General features: G+C 38.8%; 1 protein-coding gene and 1 non-coding gene across 2 annotated transcripts in view; both read right to left on the bottom strand.

Moving 5' to 3' along the window:
• The window catches only part of PRKN (parkin RBR E3 ubiquitin protein ligase), a 1208049-nt gene that overhangs the window by 1021016 nt on the left and 167938 nt on the right, over positions 1 to 19095 (bottom strand). The window lies entirely within an intron of this gene.
• LOC111726191 lies at positions 4277 to 4394 on the bottom strand. The gene has a single exon (XR_002774030.1). It is a non-coding gene; the product is annotated as a U5 spliceosomal RNA (small nuclear RNA).

Genomic DNA, 19095 nt, shown 5'->3' with positions numbered 1-19095 from the left:
TGAATGTTTTAACACAATAAATAAGAAAGTTACATGAAGGCTATGTACCCCCAAAGTGCATCAATGTACACAGTTACCATTCAATAAAAAAAAAAAAGAAAAAAAAAAGTTCAAGGTCAGGGTCACTGGAGAAGACACTGGACATAGATGATGGAGTAATGATTACAAAATCAGAGACCCCAAGGCAAATGTTTACTGTTTGGGACATTTAAGTGGTAAGAATATCCTTTTTCTTTGGAAATATAACCAACAAAAGAAAATACCAAAAAAGAGAACAAATGTACTTAAAATAATCCTCCAAACCAATTATAAATGAATTCTGCAATGGACAAAAAACATATACAAATAAGTAAAAAGGGAGCTGTTTCTTAAGGATGGCGACTTTCTCTTCTTTTGAGCCCTCTTGGTTGGTCCCAGCATGCTTCTCCTGGCACTGTATTAATACTTTCCATCCTGCTGAAATGAACCAACCTACCTTCCTTCCTCCGTCCCTCCCTCCTTTTCTCTCTCTCTCTCTCTCTTTCTCTTTACTAAAGGGAATCAAATCAGGTAGGCTTAATGCTCCCCATTTACATTCAAAGGAAGATATGGGTCAAGGGAAAGTTTAGAGAAAGTTAGTCACCAAATGTGTTAAATGACAGCGTCAAGATGTCTGTTATGCTCCCTCCAGGCACCCTCAGCACAACCAGCTAACCTTCAATCCAATCAGAGAGGCACCACGTGGTCTTCCTCTCTGTCCTCTAACTGATGTCATCAGAGAGGCACTACATGGTCTTCCTCTCTGTCCTCTCCTTCTTATTTAGTAATTTTGAGAAGCAAAAGTCCTGCCACAAGGGCTGAAGTTTCCTTCGGCACAGCACAGAAAGATTAACACCATGATTGTACAGGAGGAAAGTCCAGAGAACAGGAGTTGTCCTTTCTGATGAATACAACTGCTACAAATTATACAGAGACAACCATTTTTCTTTAAATAAACCCATTTATGTAGAATATATGGTAAACAGAAATAAGGCATTTTGGATTTTGCAATGTTATATTATAAACATATTTATTAGATTGATTTTAAAAATTGCAGAATTGAAGGAGTCATATAGAAAAGAATAATGAATTCTTCTGAACAGCCAGAGACTTTTATATGTGAAAGAGTGTGGTATTGAATACCTATTTAGGAAGGCTCTGACAATTTATTTCTACTTCTAACAGTCTGGGAGAATTCTAGTAATGTTACAGGAATTAAAAACCATGTAAACTTCCCCAGTTATGCTTCTAAAATGAGAAGACATGAAAAAGTATAGTCAGGAAAGAAGTATAAGTATTTTCAAGAGAAGTAACAATCTTTGGAGTAAGGTTGTTATAGGGCATATTATAGTTTTTAGTAATCCCAATGTTTAAAAAATTATTTAATTATCTTTTTTTTAAACTTGAACCAACTTGCTCTTCCTAACCCCCATCTCTAATTGTAAGTCTTCAGCCTTTTGTTTTTCTATGGTCATAGAGTTACTGAACAAATAGACAAACTCTCTGGGAGCCTTGGCCCTAGGAAAGAAAGGAAGATTGAGTTATCCTTTCTTCTTACAAAGGACTCAGAACATTTCTAGACTAAAGGAGACAGGTCTGTGTTCACTGACCTGGGACTACTACTAGGTGAGGCCCTCATGTGACTGTCAACAAGGGTCTTTATGAGAGCAGGCCAGTATCAATAAAATACAGCCATTTGGTATCACTTGTTCCTACAGAAACTTAAGGATAGAAGCTATTTCTTAACGCCTGTTTCTTTAGACTAAGGGGATTGGGAGCCCAGCCTGAGGCTAGCCCTCCGTCCTAATCACCAGTCCCCTCTACCTGCTTTGCAGGATTCCCTCTAATCCTTCTAGGGGCTGTCCTCAGCTCATTACTGAAGTCACCTTTGACTTATGCCCTCTGAGAGATTTCAACAACTGCAGTCTGGCCAATCATCAGCTTCTCCCGTGCTTTTAAACTCCTAGCCCCCTCTCCCTTCATCTTCTGATGACACCCTCCCTGTGGCCTCAGATGTGGCGCACACACACACACACACACCTGTATAGCCGTCCAAAGAACCAGATTAAGTTTCAAGCCCTTCCACTGGACAGGACAGTAGCCTCTTACCTCAGGCTCAGGCTCAGGCTCACATGGATTCCTGTCATTATTCAAGGTTAGATTATTTGAAAACATTTCTTACTGAAATGATCCTTCTTCACATTCAGTGAATTTATGTGGTGCCTAATACCAGGAATTTTGCAAAAAATAGCAGTTAAAGAAATTGATATATGCTTGTTCAAAAGTAGTAAGTAAGGCACTGACAATCTAAAGAGAAAGAAATGTAAACAAATGGATAAACAAGGATGTCACACAGTGAAAATACTTAAGAAACTTAGAATGGAAAAGGGAGTCAGTTCCTCCTGAATGGCCAGGGTGGGGGTAGGGATGCCAGGGGGCTTTCAAGAGATGGACAGGCAGCAGTTGGTAAACAGGGCTGCATGCCGGGAACTTGTAAGGAGCTGCGCAAATCCTCATCTCCAGGCTGCAGCCCAAAGCAATTAAATCGGAATCTCTAGGGGTAGAACCAGGCATGAATGTTTTTTAAGTTCCCCAGATAATTTCAATGTGCAGCAAAGTCTGAGAACCAGTGAACTACATCATTGCTTCCTTGATAAAATAATGTTATACTAATTTTAGATCTAGAGAGCATAGCATAGCACAATGCCCGCTATTGGTTCTTAACATGGATTTAGTAATTGAATAAAAAATTGAATGAAGAAGTCATTTAGCTAAACTAAAATGGACATAATGCTATGTTTTATGTTATCTGGAAAATTCCTTAGTTCAAATGCCATATTAACAAATAACATTTTGGGCTTTAAAAGTAGAAGCTGTATTTATGAATAAATTTGTATGTATTATGGAAAAGTTCACAATAGTTAATATTTCTAGTGTTGTCCTTATAAATAAAACTATTTATTAACCTATTTATTTACATGGATGCTATAAATGCATACAAATATTAAAACTAAGTGTATGCACAGTTGTGTAAACTATTTGGGGGCTGCTTTTAAAACATGTTTTTACATGCCAAGAGCTTTTAATGCTATCTCAATGAAACAAATTATTCATTAGCTTGAGAAGATAAATCAATATACTTATAGAATATTTATATAGTGAGCTAGTTAATTAATAGTCTTACTCCATAAGAATTACTAGACTTTTCATTAACAAAGCATAGAAAAGAAAAACCTAATGTTAATACAAAATCTTATTTTTAAAGTAGCTTTATATATGCACATATATATATATACTTATTACAGATATATACATACACATACCTCATTACAGATTATTTATAATTATTTCACAGCAGCTGACTAAGTTTAGCTAATAAAAATCCAGTAATTTCCCTCTTTGGTATTAACTAATACATGTAGCATTAGTTTCATCCTAACTCTAAATTCACAAGTAGTGGATATGTAAGTTTAGTACATTAGAAGAGATACCTACACAATCTGAATAATTCACAACACTTAACACAAAGAGGGATGGAACAACTGGCAAATTTGTCTGCCACCTTAAATGTCTACTGCACATAAAGTAGCTTCATAAAGCACCATTACTACTTCTATTACTTTGAAATTATGCCTTCACAGCATGGGCTTTTAGCTCCCCCTACATTTAAAATACCTTGTGAATAGAGAGGTGCAGTACACAGAGTCTCACTTTAAAGGCAGAGTCACTGGAGCCGACACAGGCTCAGCATGTGCTCCAGGGCAGACGCTGAGGTTAAGGCACCAGACTCCAGAGGCAGAGTGAACATCTGACCTCAGCCCCTACTGGCTAGATCCTGACCATGTAAGATCAGTTGACCTTCAGGGGTCTGGCAGTCCCTGCTGTCAGCCTCCAGAGGGGCTCCTGGACAGGTTTATCTCTGACCACTAACAGATGCTCTTTCTACACTAGCTAGTGAGAAAGAGACTCTTGCTCACCTTTCCTGGTCCCAGTTTTTTTTATAACTTTTAGATATATTTCCTCTCCTCGTGGACCTTTAGGTGAAGCAATAATATATTACTAAGGGTTTTTATATTAATATGTGAAGGTTTATATAGAAATGATACAATACATGTATAAATCCAGTTCAGACTGGAATAATACCGACCTTTACCTAAGACCATGGAATTGTAAGAGACCCACATAAAACAAGTCCATTTATTTCCCACTGAATAAACGGACCTTGGTCCAAATACATTTATATATTTATATTTAATGTAGCCTTACAGAAACAAGGCCTAAAAAAATTGGCTTAAGACTCAGAGTTGTTCCTTGCCAAAGAAATCTTTAGCATAAGGAAAAAGATTTTTATACGATCTAAAGAGAAACCAGAGTATAATACATTTATTTTTAATATATCTGATACTCACTAAATTAACAAGTGAATCTAAGAAATAAACAGTCTTCCTTGGCCAAGAAGAGCCAATGTTGTTTAAAATGATTTACATCATTTTTTACTGTCATCTCACATATGAAAGAATCCTAAAAACAGTATTTCATTCATTACTTGAAATTACACTTCTGTGAATCACTAAAATACTTAGGGATACAAAAACGTATTCACTCACGTGAATAAAAATATAGCTGAGTGTGGAAAAACACATTTTTGGTCTTGTAAATCAATTAACAAAAACCACTGACCATTTACTTTCTTTTTTTTCTGCCACCTCTGGTATATGGGGTTAGTGTCCTACTCCTTTGAGCCACAGGCACTGCCCCATTTACTTTCTAAAGAACTCAGGTGCTTCTATACTATCTCCAATACTGTACACTTTACTGGCTACTACTTTGGTAAAAAATTCAAGTGAATTCCACTTTATTAGCTGATGTTTTTAGTGAAACAAGAGCCAACTGCAATAAAAATTAATAGCAATTACAATGAACTGTAAATGTCATATTAGTGCTAATTGCCACCATAATAATTTCAAATACTTTGTTGAAATTCAGAGAAACCAAGGATGACTCAACCTAACTTAGTGGTGAGATAAATTCGGGGAAATTTATTTCTTTCGCTATTTATTTGTATTATTCCAGACTTCCTCTCTCAACTCCCCTCTTCTCTCCTTTACCTTCTTGAGCTGCCTAGAAAATCCAGACCACATGCTACTCTTCTCTCCATCAGTCATAATTATTTAAGATGTAAAATCCACTCTCTATTTACAACTGGCTGCTAAATATCTGCTTTTGAACTGCTTGCCCAATATTTCTATTAACTAGTGAATTGACAAGATCTGTTTGAACACTGTAGGGGAGATAACGAGTATATTTATCTTGGCACCTGTGGCTCAGTGGTTAGGGTGCCAGCCACAGGTTCGAACCCGGCCATGACCCACTAAACAACAATGACAACTACAACAAAAAAATAGCCAGACGTTGTGGCAGGTGCCTGTAGTCCCAGCTACTTGGGACCCTGAGGCAAGAGAATTGCTGAAGCCCAAGAGTTGAGGCTCCTGTGAGCTGTGATGTCACTGCACTCTACCAAGGGCAACATAGTGAGACTCTGTCTTAAAAAAAAAAAAAATGGAGGTGGTACCTATGGCTCAAAGGAGTAGGGCGCTGGCCCCATATGGCAGAAGTGGTGAGTTCAAACCCAGCCCAGGCCAAAAGCTGCAAAAAAAAAATTTTTTTAAAGAGTATATTATATATCACAATTGCCTACAATGTTTTTTGATGTAGATTTAGTGTGTTTTCTTCCCTGGTCACCAAAATGCTCTTTATTGCACTATCTCTAGTAAATTACTTACATAATTTTATCATTCAAATTTTTAAATGGAAAATGTCTAAGACACTTAGTAAAAAAATAAATAAAAGATGAAGAATATTAGAATTATTCTGATCCAATAACTTTAGCTAAGTAAATCTTTCAAAACACCTCAAATAGTATAATAAGCATTTTACAAATGAGGTTTAAATATCCTTAATCTAAATTGTTGTTAACTTCTGACTACCTACAAAACTACTATGTACAGCATGAATATAAACATTCATGTTAGACTAACACTAGGGCAAATCCATGATTAATATATATTTTTTCCAGTTTGCAATATCCAGCTCTATTTAAGAAAAGGGACTTAATGAATGCTGCTACAATAATTTAAATAGAAAATTGATTTCACCTTTCCATTCTCACTGTCCTTGCGATTAGAACTGTCACTATCGTTCACATCTTCTCTTCATTATTTCCATTTCTGTCTATACACATTTCACAAAGGAAAAACACACCATAAAACTCATCACATTTTCCAACACTGTAAATAAACACATGAAATCTTCACTCTTTGCAAAGAATTATTAACATGAGAGGGCAAACTCTAGCTAGTAAAGGAAAGGATGGATGGTTCAAATTTATCCTTGTAAGTTATGGCTGCATTTAAATTTAATTGTCTGTAAACTAAAGGGTGCTTTCCTCCCTCAGGATAACCTTAAATATTTCTGCATGATTTGTTCAAACTACAGGGAAACTTTCTCACCATTGCACCCACTTTGGTCTTTAGAAGGAAAAATAATAGCACTTAAATGTATTATAACCACTTCTTAGACATATAATGTTAAACTCAGTTTATTAGAAAAAAATCTATTTCTAATCTACATGCACATAATAAAACCCTCATGGTAATTCCATATTGTTACATTATAGTCATCTTACATACATGCACATATAGCATATGTATTACATATATTTACCATTTATATTTGTGAATTTGTCAACCAAATACTTTCAGTTCAGGGAATATGAGTTAAGTAAAAAATATAATATGGTTAAAAATTTAAAAAAAGAAATCACACCTTAATTAAGGATTAAACAAACTTAAGCAAATTGATTATAAATGTTAGAAGCACCAAAGCATGAATAAAATTTTAACTTAACACCTTATTTTGATTCTTAATTATTTTTCAAGTCATCAGAAGGTTTAGTAAAATGGAGTATCAAACTAAGAGACATTTATAGAATTACTGATAAAGAAGTCATTTGTTTTTTATTTAAAGTCTCAGGTTAAAGCTTATTATCCTCAACTTGACAGTTTTATTTGAATAAGAATTATTAGTGCTAGAGTATTAATACTTGTGTGATCAATTATAATTTTATTATGATGATATTAGTTAAAAGGAAACATGGAAATGACTCTCAGTCTATGTCATCATGATGTAGCAAAGTTTTTCTACAGTTCTTTCACTTTTGTTTTTCTTGCTGAACTTTGAATTAAGTGAACTAGTTTTGCATCAGGCCTCCTATCCTAATCAGTTCCCTCCATGGATTGTTGGGCAGTTCAAGCAGCTGTTAGAGTCATGCCCTATAGCATTACCGGGTTTTTTCCCATGTTCTAGTCTAACAACTAGCCCTAAGTATTGCACCTGTTACATAGTAAGTGGTCCTCTGTTCCATTATACTGTCAATCAGGTCACATGATCAGCAGAACATCATCAGTGTTTACACACTGTCAAATTTCAGACTAAAAACCAAAAAATTAGGCATTTCAGTGGGAGCATATAGCCTTGAAAAATGTAAATTATTTACCCTTCCAGCAATTAAACCTAATCAACTCTCTCTCCTCAAGCTTTCCTTCCTCTTCCTTCCCTGGAACCATCGCTCATGCTTTCTTCTGATACCATCACATCCAAGAATCTGCCAAACACAATGTTCAACTCTGTTCCCTCCTCTCCCTTCTCCTATTACCTATCCAATGTAAGTGCTTAGAAAGTTATCAGAGGAGCAAGTTGTAGCTCATCAATGTCTCTTGATGACAAGGCAGTGGGAACTCACATGAGTGCGGAAGTCAGAGGAGACCAAGTGCAGGAGATGAGCTGGTGACTTGTTCAGATATTTTGATGTGATGAGCTGAATGTCTCAGTGGAAACAATGGTAAGTAGAAAAAGTATGAAAGAAATTAAGGAAGGAAAAATCCAGTGGCTATTACAACAGATTTGCTTATGGAGTAGCAAAACTTGAAGAATAATGAAAGGGACAAGTGAGGATAGTATTAATGTGCAGTGGGTGTTACTGGTTACATTTCAAAGCAAATTCCAGAACATTTGCACTGCTTGTGCACAGGTGATCTGGGAGAACTTATTACACCTCTCTGTACCCTAGTTACACTTCAGCTATAAAATGAGTATGTTAGCATCCACATCTTATGGTTCTTCTGAGCATTAAATGAAAAACAAAAATGCTTGTAAAGCACTAAAATCACATGACTAATGAATTACAAAATCTCTTTAAGCTCGAAAATTTGATTCTCTCTTATAACTGTGAATATTTTTAATTTGCATGTCTTAGTCTACATTGTATCTAAGGCATTAGGTTTCTGGAAGACCCCTCCAATAAATATTCAACAAGCATCTGAGACTGTACTTTTAATAAGTGTGTCTATGTTGAGAGAGAGCGTGAGAGAATTCTTATCATTTAGAGAAGTGATTTTATTTATTTATTGGCCTTAGAGTTACTTTAGACTGTTGATAATTCTAACTTTGGTAATAGTTTTGGGTGACAAGATTGTTCAATAATAGAGTGATCTGTCATGCTAAGAACAGTCTGTGAATTCTATGAAATATAATGCTTGGACCTTGGTTTGGAGAAGAGCAATTTACTCTAGGACATATTCATCAGTAAGTCTCTTCTTTTGTGCAACCTTCATTTTTATATGAATTCTTTACAAAGTCAGAAACAACTGATACATTGTCTTAGCTACTCACAACTCATTCAAAAGCTTCTAAACCTATGGAACTGGGTGACTTATGGGGCTAGCTTAGGTAGCTGACTATTTTGAGGTGAGTCCACAACCTAAAACCATAATGCTTTGATATTTCATCAAAAACTTATTTCCAAATTTTTAGTAGAATGAATTCTCTTTAAGTAGACAGTATAATCAATTTATGAAGGTTTTCGTGTCCTCTAAAGAATTCTTCTGTTCCAAGGCTAGAATTCTGAAATCAGAAGTATATCCTGGCTCCTGCCTTTTCAATTTGAAATACCCTTTATTCTTCAAAATGGAGGCAGAATGGAGGTTAAAATAAATATAACTCACTTTTCCTCAGGGAATTCCAAAAACAAATGTGCTTTGCTACTGTCCAGAGATGAGAAGATAAGGAAAATGAGGAATAGAATGTCAACTACTTTGAGCAAGGACGAAATCACAGCCATTAAGACCAGACCCGAGCCTGGCTCTGTGGGCTCCTTGGTCCTGGCTCTGCCCCTTCTTAGTTGTAAAACTCTAACCATGACTATTCTGGCCCTTTTTAGGGTTGTTTTTGTTTGTTTGTTTGCTCTTTCGGTAAAATAGGAATAATATCTTCCCATCTGCTATACCCCAGACACACAGGCCTTCCTGCTCCCTGCACCCCCAGCCTGAAGGCCCTTGGCAGGTCCTCTTCCTGAATGCTCAGCCTGATGTGCTGACCTGGCTCCTTGGAGAGTTCAGGCTTTCCCCAAACACCATTGCTCAGCGAGGTCCGCCATATCTAAGATCAGAAATTGATGCTCCGACCTCTATTCCCTCCTACTTTTCCAATCCCCCATTTTGCCTGTTTCTTCTTAGTAGTTACCACCAATCCACTACATATTTAGCTTAATTTGTGACTTCATTTTCTTCCTTCCTTCCTTAACTGAATCCAAGCTCCAAAAGGCAAAGATTTTGGCCCATTTTGTTTATTTCTGTATTTTCAGGATCTAGAATATGGTCTGCATGTAGTGAGTGGCTAACAAATATCTGCGGAATAAACAGATGAATGACTCCCTCAAAGTTGTAGTGATGGTCAAATGAGATGCCAGAGACAAAACTGCTAAACTATAAGAAATTACTAAACTGTGCACTGTTTTTAATGTATTTTAACATTCTGTTGAAAGAATAAAATGTGAGTCACAAACTATGGGAGTCAATGTAAAAATAAATAAATAGAAATGAGTTCATTAGAAGTTATAAAAAAATTTTCAAGTATTATAAAACAACTATAGGCTTAAAAAACATACCAAACACATAAACGTAACAGGTTTGTGGATTAACCGGAGCTGTGACCTCTGATCCAAAGCAATAAAAATCTGACCGAGAGAGTGGTAAAAGATAGCCAGATGGGGGCAAATAGGGAAAAGTTTGCATAAGAGAACAATACGCCTGGAAACAGAGAGGAGAAAAACAAACAGAAAGCTCTGGAGAATTAAGTACAACTCAGGAAACACACAGAAGATCAGATTTTCAGATGCTATTGACTTAAGCAATACAAAGTACATCAAAGTATACTGTGTTGATGACTGTCTCAGAGCTAGTAATTCCTAGGCTAGCCCTTTCAGGCACATTGAAAGATTGATCATTCCCTAAGTATGACACCAGGCAATGAAACTGTGTAGATCAGGAAGTACCAGGGGAAATAACCTGTTTGGGGCCTGAGATTTTCCCAGGGAGAAAACAAAATAAAAGAAAGAAATAAAAGACAAAGCCCAAAACGCAAATAAACAAGATTCACCCTACACAGGAAGCTCATATTTGCATGTGTTAGAGGCACGTTCTCCACCCCCTGAAGGTAGGCGGAGCAGGCAGCATATGAGTAGAGAGGATGGTTGATCTCCCCCCCACCCCCGGTATGTTAGCTCCCAGTTTCCAGCAATGCTGGAGCATCATCCTGAAACAGGATAAATGATAGCTGAGTACCCCACGGCTCAGAGAAAGGCCGGCAGGCATGATGATGGTCACAGCAGGTACAGAATAGAGCTAAACAGACATTCTAAACTTTTACAGAACTCAATCCTGGAAGGTATGCAAAAGCAGTCTCACAAATAAAAAAATCCAAAATCAATACATTAGGTAATTTTCTTTATATAAGATAAATTACAAAAGTTGAATTAAAAAGTATCTGAAAATTACTACAAACTGGAAATATAAATTTCTGGCTCTTTGGTAAATAAAATTCACAAGAATTAGTAAACCTGAAGTATCAACTTTAGTGTTTTAGTTCCTTTAATTAAAATTGGGTCTAAGATGAACAACTCACTAACTGGGCTAGACATAAAGGTAAAACCAATCCTCATTGTGATTGGTTAAGACTGAGGGGTTCAAACAAAGAACTAACACACTATCAGCTCATAAACACTAAATTTAACAAAACAACAAGCCGTTTGTTTGTACAGTATCTGTGGATGTAGCCTGTGTGTGTTTGAATTTTTAAAAGGAACAAAGAGGGAATACTAGGAGAAAGCAACTTTCCTCTCCTGGGAAACCTTCCACACATCCAGTCCATTTAATCTCGTAACCACCTGGGAAGCTGAATTAGGTCACTGCAATGAAGGCCCCTGCCCAGCCACACTAACAGGTAACAGGGGTTGGTTCTACTGGATCCAGACTGGCACCCTTTCCCCCACAGCCACCTCAGAGGCGTGGCCCAAAGAGATAGCTAGGTCCTCATAAACAATCAAATCTATTTAAAATTTGTTCAGATAACCCAAACAGGAAGTGCAAGGCAGGATTCCAGACAAGTTATAACAAAAGCAAAAACTGGAAAGGAAGAAATAATGTATAGGTTCCTAATTTACAGAAAACAGATCCCACTAAAGCCAAGATATAAATATCTTAGAAGAGCCCATTCCATTTTCATTTCTCCTTCAAGGTCAGTGTTGTCCATTTTAGTATAAATTTAAAGTATCATACAAACAACCGCAAATAACATAGAAAAGATCATGTTTGGAAGTTAAGCCGCTACTAATCAAATTTTAATGTTTTCATGCAAAGAGGTGATACCATAAGGGAGTAAAATTACCTGGAAAAGAGTAACATTACCGCACTCAGCTTTTCTGGTCATACATTTACACTGGTCAGTTTCAGTCTAACTTGATGAAAATAAAAATCAGTGGTTGGGAATGAATTATGAAAATATGGAAATGCCAGTCTATTCAATAGCTATTCATCACATTTGGGCTGGGTGTGGTGGTTCATACCTGTGATCCCCGCACTTTGGGAAGCAAAGGCAGGAGGATCCCTTAAGGCCAAGAGTTCGAGGCTACAGTGAAGTATGTTCCTGCCGTTGCACTCTAGCCTGAGTGATAGAGCAACATCTTATCTCTAAAAAATAAAAAAGAATGGCTATCTGAACTAAGCTCTCTGTTTTTCTCTCCACAACCTCCAGACTCCCCAGCAATCCACAAAACAGAACACTGAAAACATAATGGAAAAGTATAATATATTATACTGCAATGGGTCTTAATTTTCATCCATTCTGTGAGGCTTTTTAAATTTCTAGAATGATGGTCCAAACAACAAGATAGAAAATAGAGGAAGAAGAGCAGGTGTGCCTGAAATGGGAGTGGGGAAGGGTGGACATTATCTCCGTCTGCAGTGCTGGAGGAATAACTGGGTGGAAACTTCCTGTGGGCAGCTGAATACTCAGGTCGAGCCCCCTGAAGACAAACTCAGGGGCTAAAATGAGAGAACTGAGCTTGCAGGCTCACAGACAGCAGTCACGGCCATACCAAAATTATACGGACTGCCATGAAACAGTGTGGCCTTGTTGAAAGGGATAGAATTTGAGGTCAGAAATTCTGGCTTAAAGTCCAGATCCACCACTTGTTAGCCATGTCCTTGGGTGAATAATTTAAATTTCCAGTTTTCTCAGTTTCATCATCTGTGAAATGGAAGTACTCTGCCTCAGTGGTTAAGAAAAATCTGTCTACAGCTTGTGGTTGCTTTGAGTACGCAATGAGCTAGACATGGGAAAAGGTCTCATGAAGGCCAAACTGCATGTGAATAACTGTTATGAGTAGCATCTTTAATGGAGTATACATTCTGTGTTCAAAGTACAAAGACTCACATCCTAAAATTTAAAGAAAAATAAACAAGTAAAGAAGTATCAAATAAACACTTCCTATACTGACATTTTGACCACAGGGTTCTGAACTTAGATTCTTCAGAAAGCTCCCAGGCAACAACAGGTTCTTAGAACCAATCCTATCTTCACTTGGCCTAAAAAATAATACTGGTCATTAAATATGAATGTCTGATTTTGAATCCAAAGTTCGAATCTCAAACAAGAGGCAGTACAACTAGCCAAAGTATTCACCTAAACTATCAACACAATTTTACCATTTTAATGGCCACTTGTTTAAGCCAGCAGCAAAAAAGCCTGGTGAACAAGTGATAATGAAATCACATAAGGCATTTTCCACAGTTTGTTGAGATTGAATATTTTTCCTGCCAAGAAGTGTTCCAGGCTCGGCGCCTGTGGCTCAAGTGGCTAAGGCGCCAGCCACGTACACCCAAGGTGGTGGGTTCGAATCCAGCCCGGGCCCGCCAAACAACAATGACAGCTGCAACCAAAAAATAGCCAGGTGTTGCGGCGGGCGCCTGTGGTCCCAGCTACTTGGGAGGCAGAAGACTCGCTAGAACCCAGGAGTTGGAGGTTGCTGTGAGCTGAGATGCCATGACTCTCTACCCAGGGGGACAGCTTGAGGCTCCTGTCTCAAAAAAAAAAAAAAAAAAAAAAAAAAAAGAAGTGGTCCCAAGCCTGGAAGTGAATTGGTGCAAGCAAGGCCTGGTGAACATGGAGGATAACAGAGCTTCCAAGTCTAGCTTCTGTAGTCTGAGCAGCATTGTTTGTGTGACAGAGTTTTCTTGCCAGAGGACTGGCCTGTCTGTGTAGACCGATCATGGCTGCTTAATCACAAGCATCCTCGTCATGTCCTCCAGTTGGTTGCAGCAGACATCTACTGTCATCGACTGACCAGGCTTCGAGAAGCTGTGCCCCCAAACAAACACCATCAGCTTTTATGAGGAATATTCAGTTCTGGACTGTGTTTCAGCACTTCATCTTTATCTGAGTGTTGTGCCCATTGCTTGGGATTGTCAAAAAGAATCCATTTCATCATATAAAAATACAGTGTAGAGATAGTTAAACCTTCATGTCCTGACACCAAAGACAGGCAAACTGCAAGGGGATTTGCATTCTGAGCTTGTTTAAGTCCTGAGGAACCCGTCTATCCAGCTTCTTCACCTTGCTGATTTGTTTCAAATGGTCCAATATTGTTGGAATGGTAACAGCAAACCTTGCTGCTATTAACATGTAGGTGGGGATGGACTGGATTCCTCTACAGCTGTCAGCTCAATATTATCCACCTTGGTCTCAGGTCACCCATGGGGCTCATTTTCAAGATTAAAATCACCAGAATGATACTTCTCAAACTGCCGATGTACTCACAGTGTGTCCGTTAGCACACCCTTCCCAGACACTTCACGGATACTTTGAGCTGACTGTGAGGCAATGGTTCCGCAACAGAACTCACATTTAAAAATAAAGTGTACTTTTTACTTTTCCATGGTATCACAAACTTGCTGTAAAGAAAATTTTAAAAATAATCATAAGCCAAAACATGCTTTTGAAAGAATGAGGATGTACCTTCACAATAAAAAATAAAACAAGAAGTGTCGAAATGTCAGAGACATCGACTGCTGACCTTAGTACCTAAGGAAATCAGACATTTTATACTTAGTAAACTAATGCTTCACTTACTTATTCAAATTGGAGAAGTCTCTCTGATACATATTTTTGTTGATATCTGCTCCCCCAAGTCCTCTCTTCTCCAGAAGAAACAAAGGCTACAATCCCTAAAAACTTGATAGCACAAATCCCAGTACCTCCCTAGATTCTCAATAGCTTTTTTTATAGACATATAAAAATAGCAACTGAGCTTTCACAAACATCTTTACTGCTATTAGTGAAAATGCATAGTTATGATATATGCACGCACACAAGCTGTCCCTGTCATCTCACAGAGCCGAGTCTGTATCACGGCGACGTGAGCACATATTCCATAATGTGCATCACTTACACATCCCCCAGGGGCTGATGGGCAGGGCTTGGTTTTATCTTGGCTCCATTCCCTGCACAGTTAAGAGTCCCCTGGGCAACATCTTCTCTCTGTTCAAGTCTGATATTTCTCAGTTTTTATAGTGTCTGATCTAAAGCCCAGCAGACTGAGATGTCCTCCAGAGTGCTAACATTGTCTTTATCTCTGTGCCCTAACACCTCACCCATTCTGTGGTAGGCACTACGCTCTCCACAAATGCTGAGTGAATTAACTTGGTCTGAACCAACGAGAAAGGCAAAGCACCTGCAAGCACAGATGATCCATGGTACAGCCTCTCTCCTACACAGAGGTCAGTGTGAGGCTAGCTGCAGAACACAGACTAGGCTTTAAAAAGACTTTTATCTGTATCAAAATTAAAACTGAGTATGGTATTTCATACAAGGGACAAAGGAAATAACTACACCTTTCTCCTGTAGACTTAACTGAAAACGTCAGCATTTCTCTCCCTGGGGGAACACTGTAAAGTCAGTAGCCAGCATTCTGATCTGTTGCCAGAAGCAAGAATTGGAAGTTATCATTCCAAGTCACCTCTAATAAAGCAGAAAAGATGCAATAATGCCTTGGCAATGTCAGTTCCCAAACACTGACAACCGAAACTACATCTTCTGGCTCTAGGTGTTTATTAGCTGCACTGATGTTCTTCACATTTATAATGTTGCTAAAATGTGGGAGCAGTCTTGTGGCTCCCAAATTCTCCTGCCAGCTTAGCTGATTCTGACTCATTATCATAAGCAGAAGCAAAAGAACCAGGGCAGTCTCTCAAGGTTGGACACATCTTACCCAGTTACAACCTTATTGTTACGTGAATGAATCAGTTTTGGTGTAAACTCATTTTACAGTTTATTCATTCAATAAATAACCAAGCATTGGTTAACCATCTTTGATAAAGGCAACATGATACATTAAAAAGAGTACGAGTCAAAGAAAGACTGGGTTTAAATCCTGGCTTTACACTTACTACACAAGGGGCTTGCACCAAATACTTTGCCTTTCTCAGTACCTATTTTCTATCTTATAAAAAGAGATATTGAGGAGGAATAAGAAGATAATGCATATCAAAAAAAATTGACAGAGTGAACGATACTTGCTTTTTTGTTTTCTTTCTCTTTGCCCACTAGGAAGTGGGAAGTAAAGATAAGTGAAACGTGTTTCTGACATTCACAAACACCCATGGCGGGACATGTGCACGTCAACAGTGTTTCTGACATTCACAAACACCCATGGCGGGACATGTGCACGTCAACAAACTGACTACAAGAAGACACGGGATAAAATTCAAGCACGAACACAGTTCTGCTCTTAAAGAGAAGTCCATATATCTACCAAAAGTGCTCTTGACTAAGAAAGAGTAAAGGCAGAATCATGAGGCAAGTTACCAGAATTGATCGCAATGAAAAGACCTAGAATTATACATATAGCCATCGTCTCACACAAGTCCATGTCATAAAAGGCCTGCATTAATTACATATTATCTGTCTAAATCTTTGAATATTTAGAGTGTTTAAAACAAAAAATAAAAAGACAGTTGCTTAGTTGATAAAAGGAAAATGTCTCAACTTGATACACCTCGCTGACTCCTCCCCACCCACCAGAGCAGGCTGTTGTCCTCTTCTGTAGTCATTCCAACGAGTCGTGCTCCCCAGAAGCACTTGGTGCCTTTGTGTTTCTGAGACCTTATTCCTGCGGGTGCTTCTGCCTCACTCTCTCAGGAGTCCATCTGTCATAAACCTTTCATGATTCCACTGAGAAATTGCTTCTCTTTTCTCCCTCCTCTGAACATCCAAAGCATGCTGCACCTCCTTTATGGCAAATCTTTCACTTCTTGGTGTGGTGCTTTGCAATATCACTCGATTGCAAATTTCATCTTCTTCATTAGATTGCCGACTTCCTGAAGTTTATTTGGTTTTGTTTATTGCAAAGAATAGTTGTTCAATATACACTGACTAAAGACATTTTAAAATTTTAGAATAGAGAGTAATTAAATCAGCTAAAGTGAATTCAGTTTACTTTATTAAACACACACAGTTATGAAACGTGCGCTGTGTCCAGCTATGGACAACTGCACTTGAGTGGCTTTCCTAGGCAATTTTCTGATTAGCTGCCAACCACATTTCTATCAGATCTGCCCCTCCTGCTGGCAGAGACTCCTGCAGAGGCCTAGTGGAGAGAAGCCATGCAAACTGCCTGTGTAAACGTTTACACAACGTCCTGCCTGCATGCTTTCCCAGAGCCCCCCTCCCAGCTACCAGTGAAGGCCGTTTCTAAACCCTGCCCTGACCTGCAGTCTGAAATTACCCATGCCTTCTCCAAGCCACCTGCCAGGGAACCGGTGGGGAAACATCCTTAGTTGGAATACTACTTGTTTGGTTACTAATCTCCCTTGCCCAGTTCTATTCCTTCAGGGTATGAGAAAAAAACCTCATAACAGGTGCTGGATAGATGGAAGCCTAGGGTCTCCATGGCGAGCCTAACTCAGGTTCCTTCACACCACTGCCAGTCAGGGTTGGCTGTGCTCACCATACAATACCTAATCACTTGCTCAATCTTTCCGCATCTCAAAGGGGATGGCTGGACTACCGATCCCAATGGGTTGGGCACTGCTGCAGAGTTCAGTCCCCCCACTGCCCCGGCATATGCCTTGACAGAAAGTTCCCATTTTGTGTTTCAGATAACTGTCAAACTGTTAGAGTACCTGGCTTCTGAAGTGTACTTACTATTTTTGACCAATGTCCTCCAAACAAAAGAATTCCCACATTGTGATTAGGGAAGTATTTTACACAAACCAATGTCCTTTTCTCACCATCTTTCCAGTTCCCATGGGTGGGTACATAGTGTCATTTTAGCTCTGAACTATGAATTAAGGTCACATAATTAAAAGACAAAGACACTAGATGGAACTTGGTATAAAAAGTGAAGTGTTTTGCTGCATCTCCCTCCCGTGTTTCTCTTTCCCTACTTACTTCCAGGGGCTGCACTATGCCACCCTGGGACACGACCACCTCCTCACTCATCTCAGTGCGTCAGCACAGCGGTGCCGGCAGACTTCTCCACGGCCAGGCCCTGTTCCCAGTAAGACCCTTAACGGTAAAGCTCCTGCTCCCTAGGCAGAAAAACTCAGCATGAGCTTTAAGCTCTGCTTGGTCCACAACATTCACATGTGGAGCGTCATGAGTTTTACTTCCAACAAACTGCAAGAAATATGCATGGAAGCACTTTACTGAAATTTACTTTCAATTATAGATGCTGGAGAAAAAGCTAAAGTGTAACACAGTCTGTAAAGATGTGACTTTTTTTTCTTTCAAATATAAGTAATGCATATATCTGTTTACACATGTGTGCAAACATATATCTATGGATATCACTTACACAAAGTTGAAGAAATAGATGGTTGTTGATCAATGAGAATTGCATGTTGTTTTTCTAAGAGTTTTCTATAATTGCATTGGATATTTTATCACTTTTAAAACTTTACTTTCTAAAGATTCTCATAAATCCCTCAGAGAAGTTTTAGGAGCCCAGCTTCCAGTGTCATTTGCCTGAACTAATTATACAGAAGGATTTGCTTACAGCAGTTTCTAGCCCTGGCTGCACATTAGATTCACCTGGGGAGCTTTCAGGACTATTAAATAGCAAAATATCTGACATGCAGTAGCTAATCAATAACTGGAAACTTTTGTCTCCGTTTTCCCTTCCAGGCTATATCCAATCCCTTATTTCCCACTATGCCTACAGAGTATAATCTGACAACCCACTAGCACCCACCTCAATAGACACCAAAGTTTCCTACAAATGTCATCACATTTCCCTTGTCTCCGACCAATATGCATTGCCACAGGTTTCCACTTTATCTATGTGGTACTTTTTATAACTGTTTCCTCCCACATTCTCTTTCTTTAGCGCAATGGTCTTGAACTCCTCCCAACTACCATCCCACAACTGACTGCCCTGCAGCCTGGGTGGCCTCCCAGGGGTGATTGCACTCTCTTTAGTACCACTCACAGCACTCCTCGGCTCCTCCCAAGTTCACATTCCTTGGCTCCTCCAAGTTCACACTCCTTGGCTCCTCCCAAGTTCACACTCCTTGGCTCCTCCCAGGTTCATACTCCTTGGCTTCTCCCAGGTTCACACTCCTTGGCTCCTCCCAGGTTCACACTCCTTGGCTTCTCCCAGGTTCACACTCCTTGGCTCCTCCCAGG

Source organism: Otolemur garnettii, unplaced genomic scaffold (assembly GCF_000181295.1).
Source record: "Otolemur garnettii isolate 467f Iridium unplaced genomic scaffold, OtoGar3 scaffold00056, whole genome shotgun sequence".
NCBI classification, from domain to species: Eukaryota; Metazoa; Chordata; class Mammalia; order Primates; family Galagidae; genus Otolemur; species Otolemur garnettii.
Note: the sequence above shows the minus strand (reverse complement) of the source record. Positions and strands in the feature narration are given on the sequence as shown.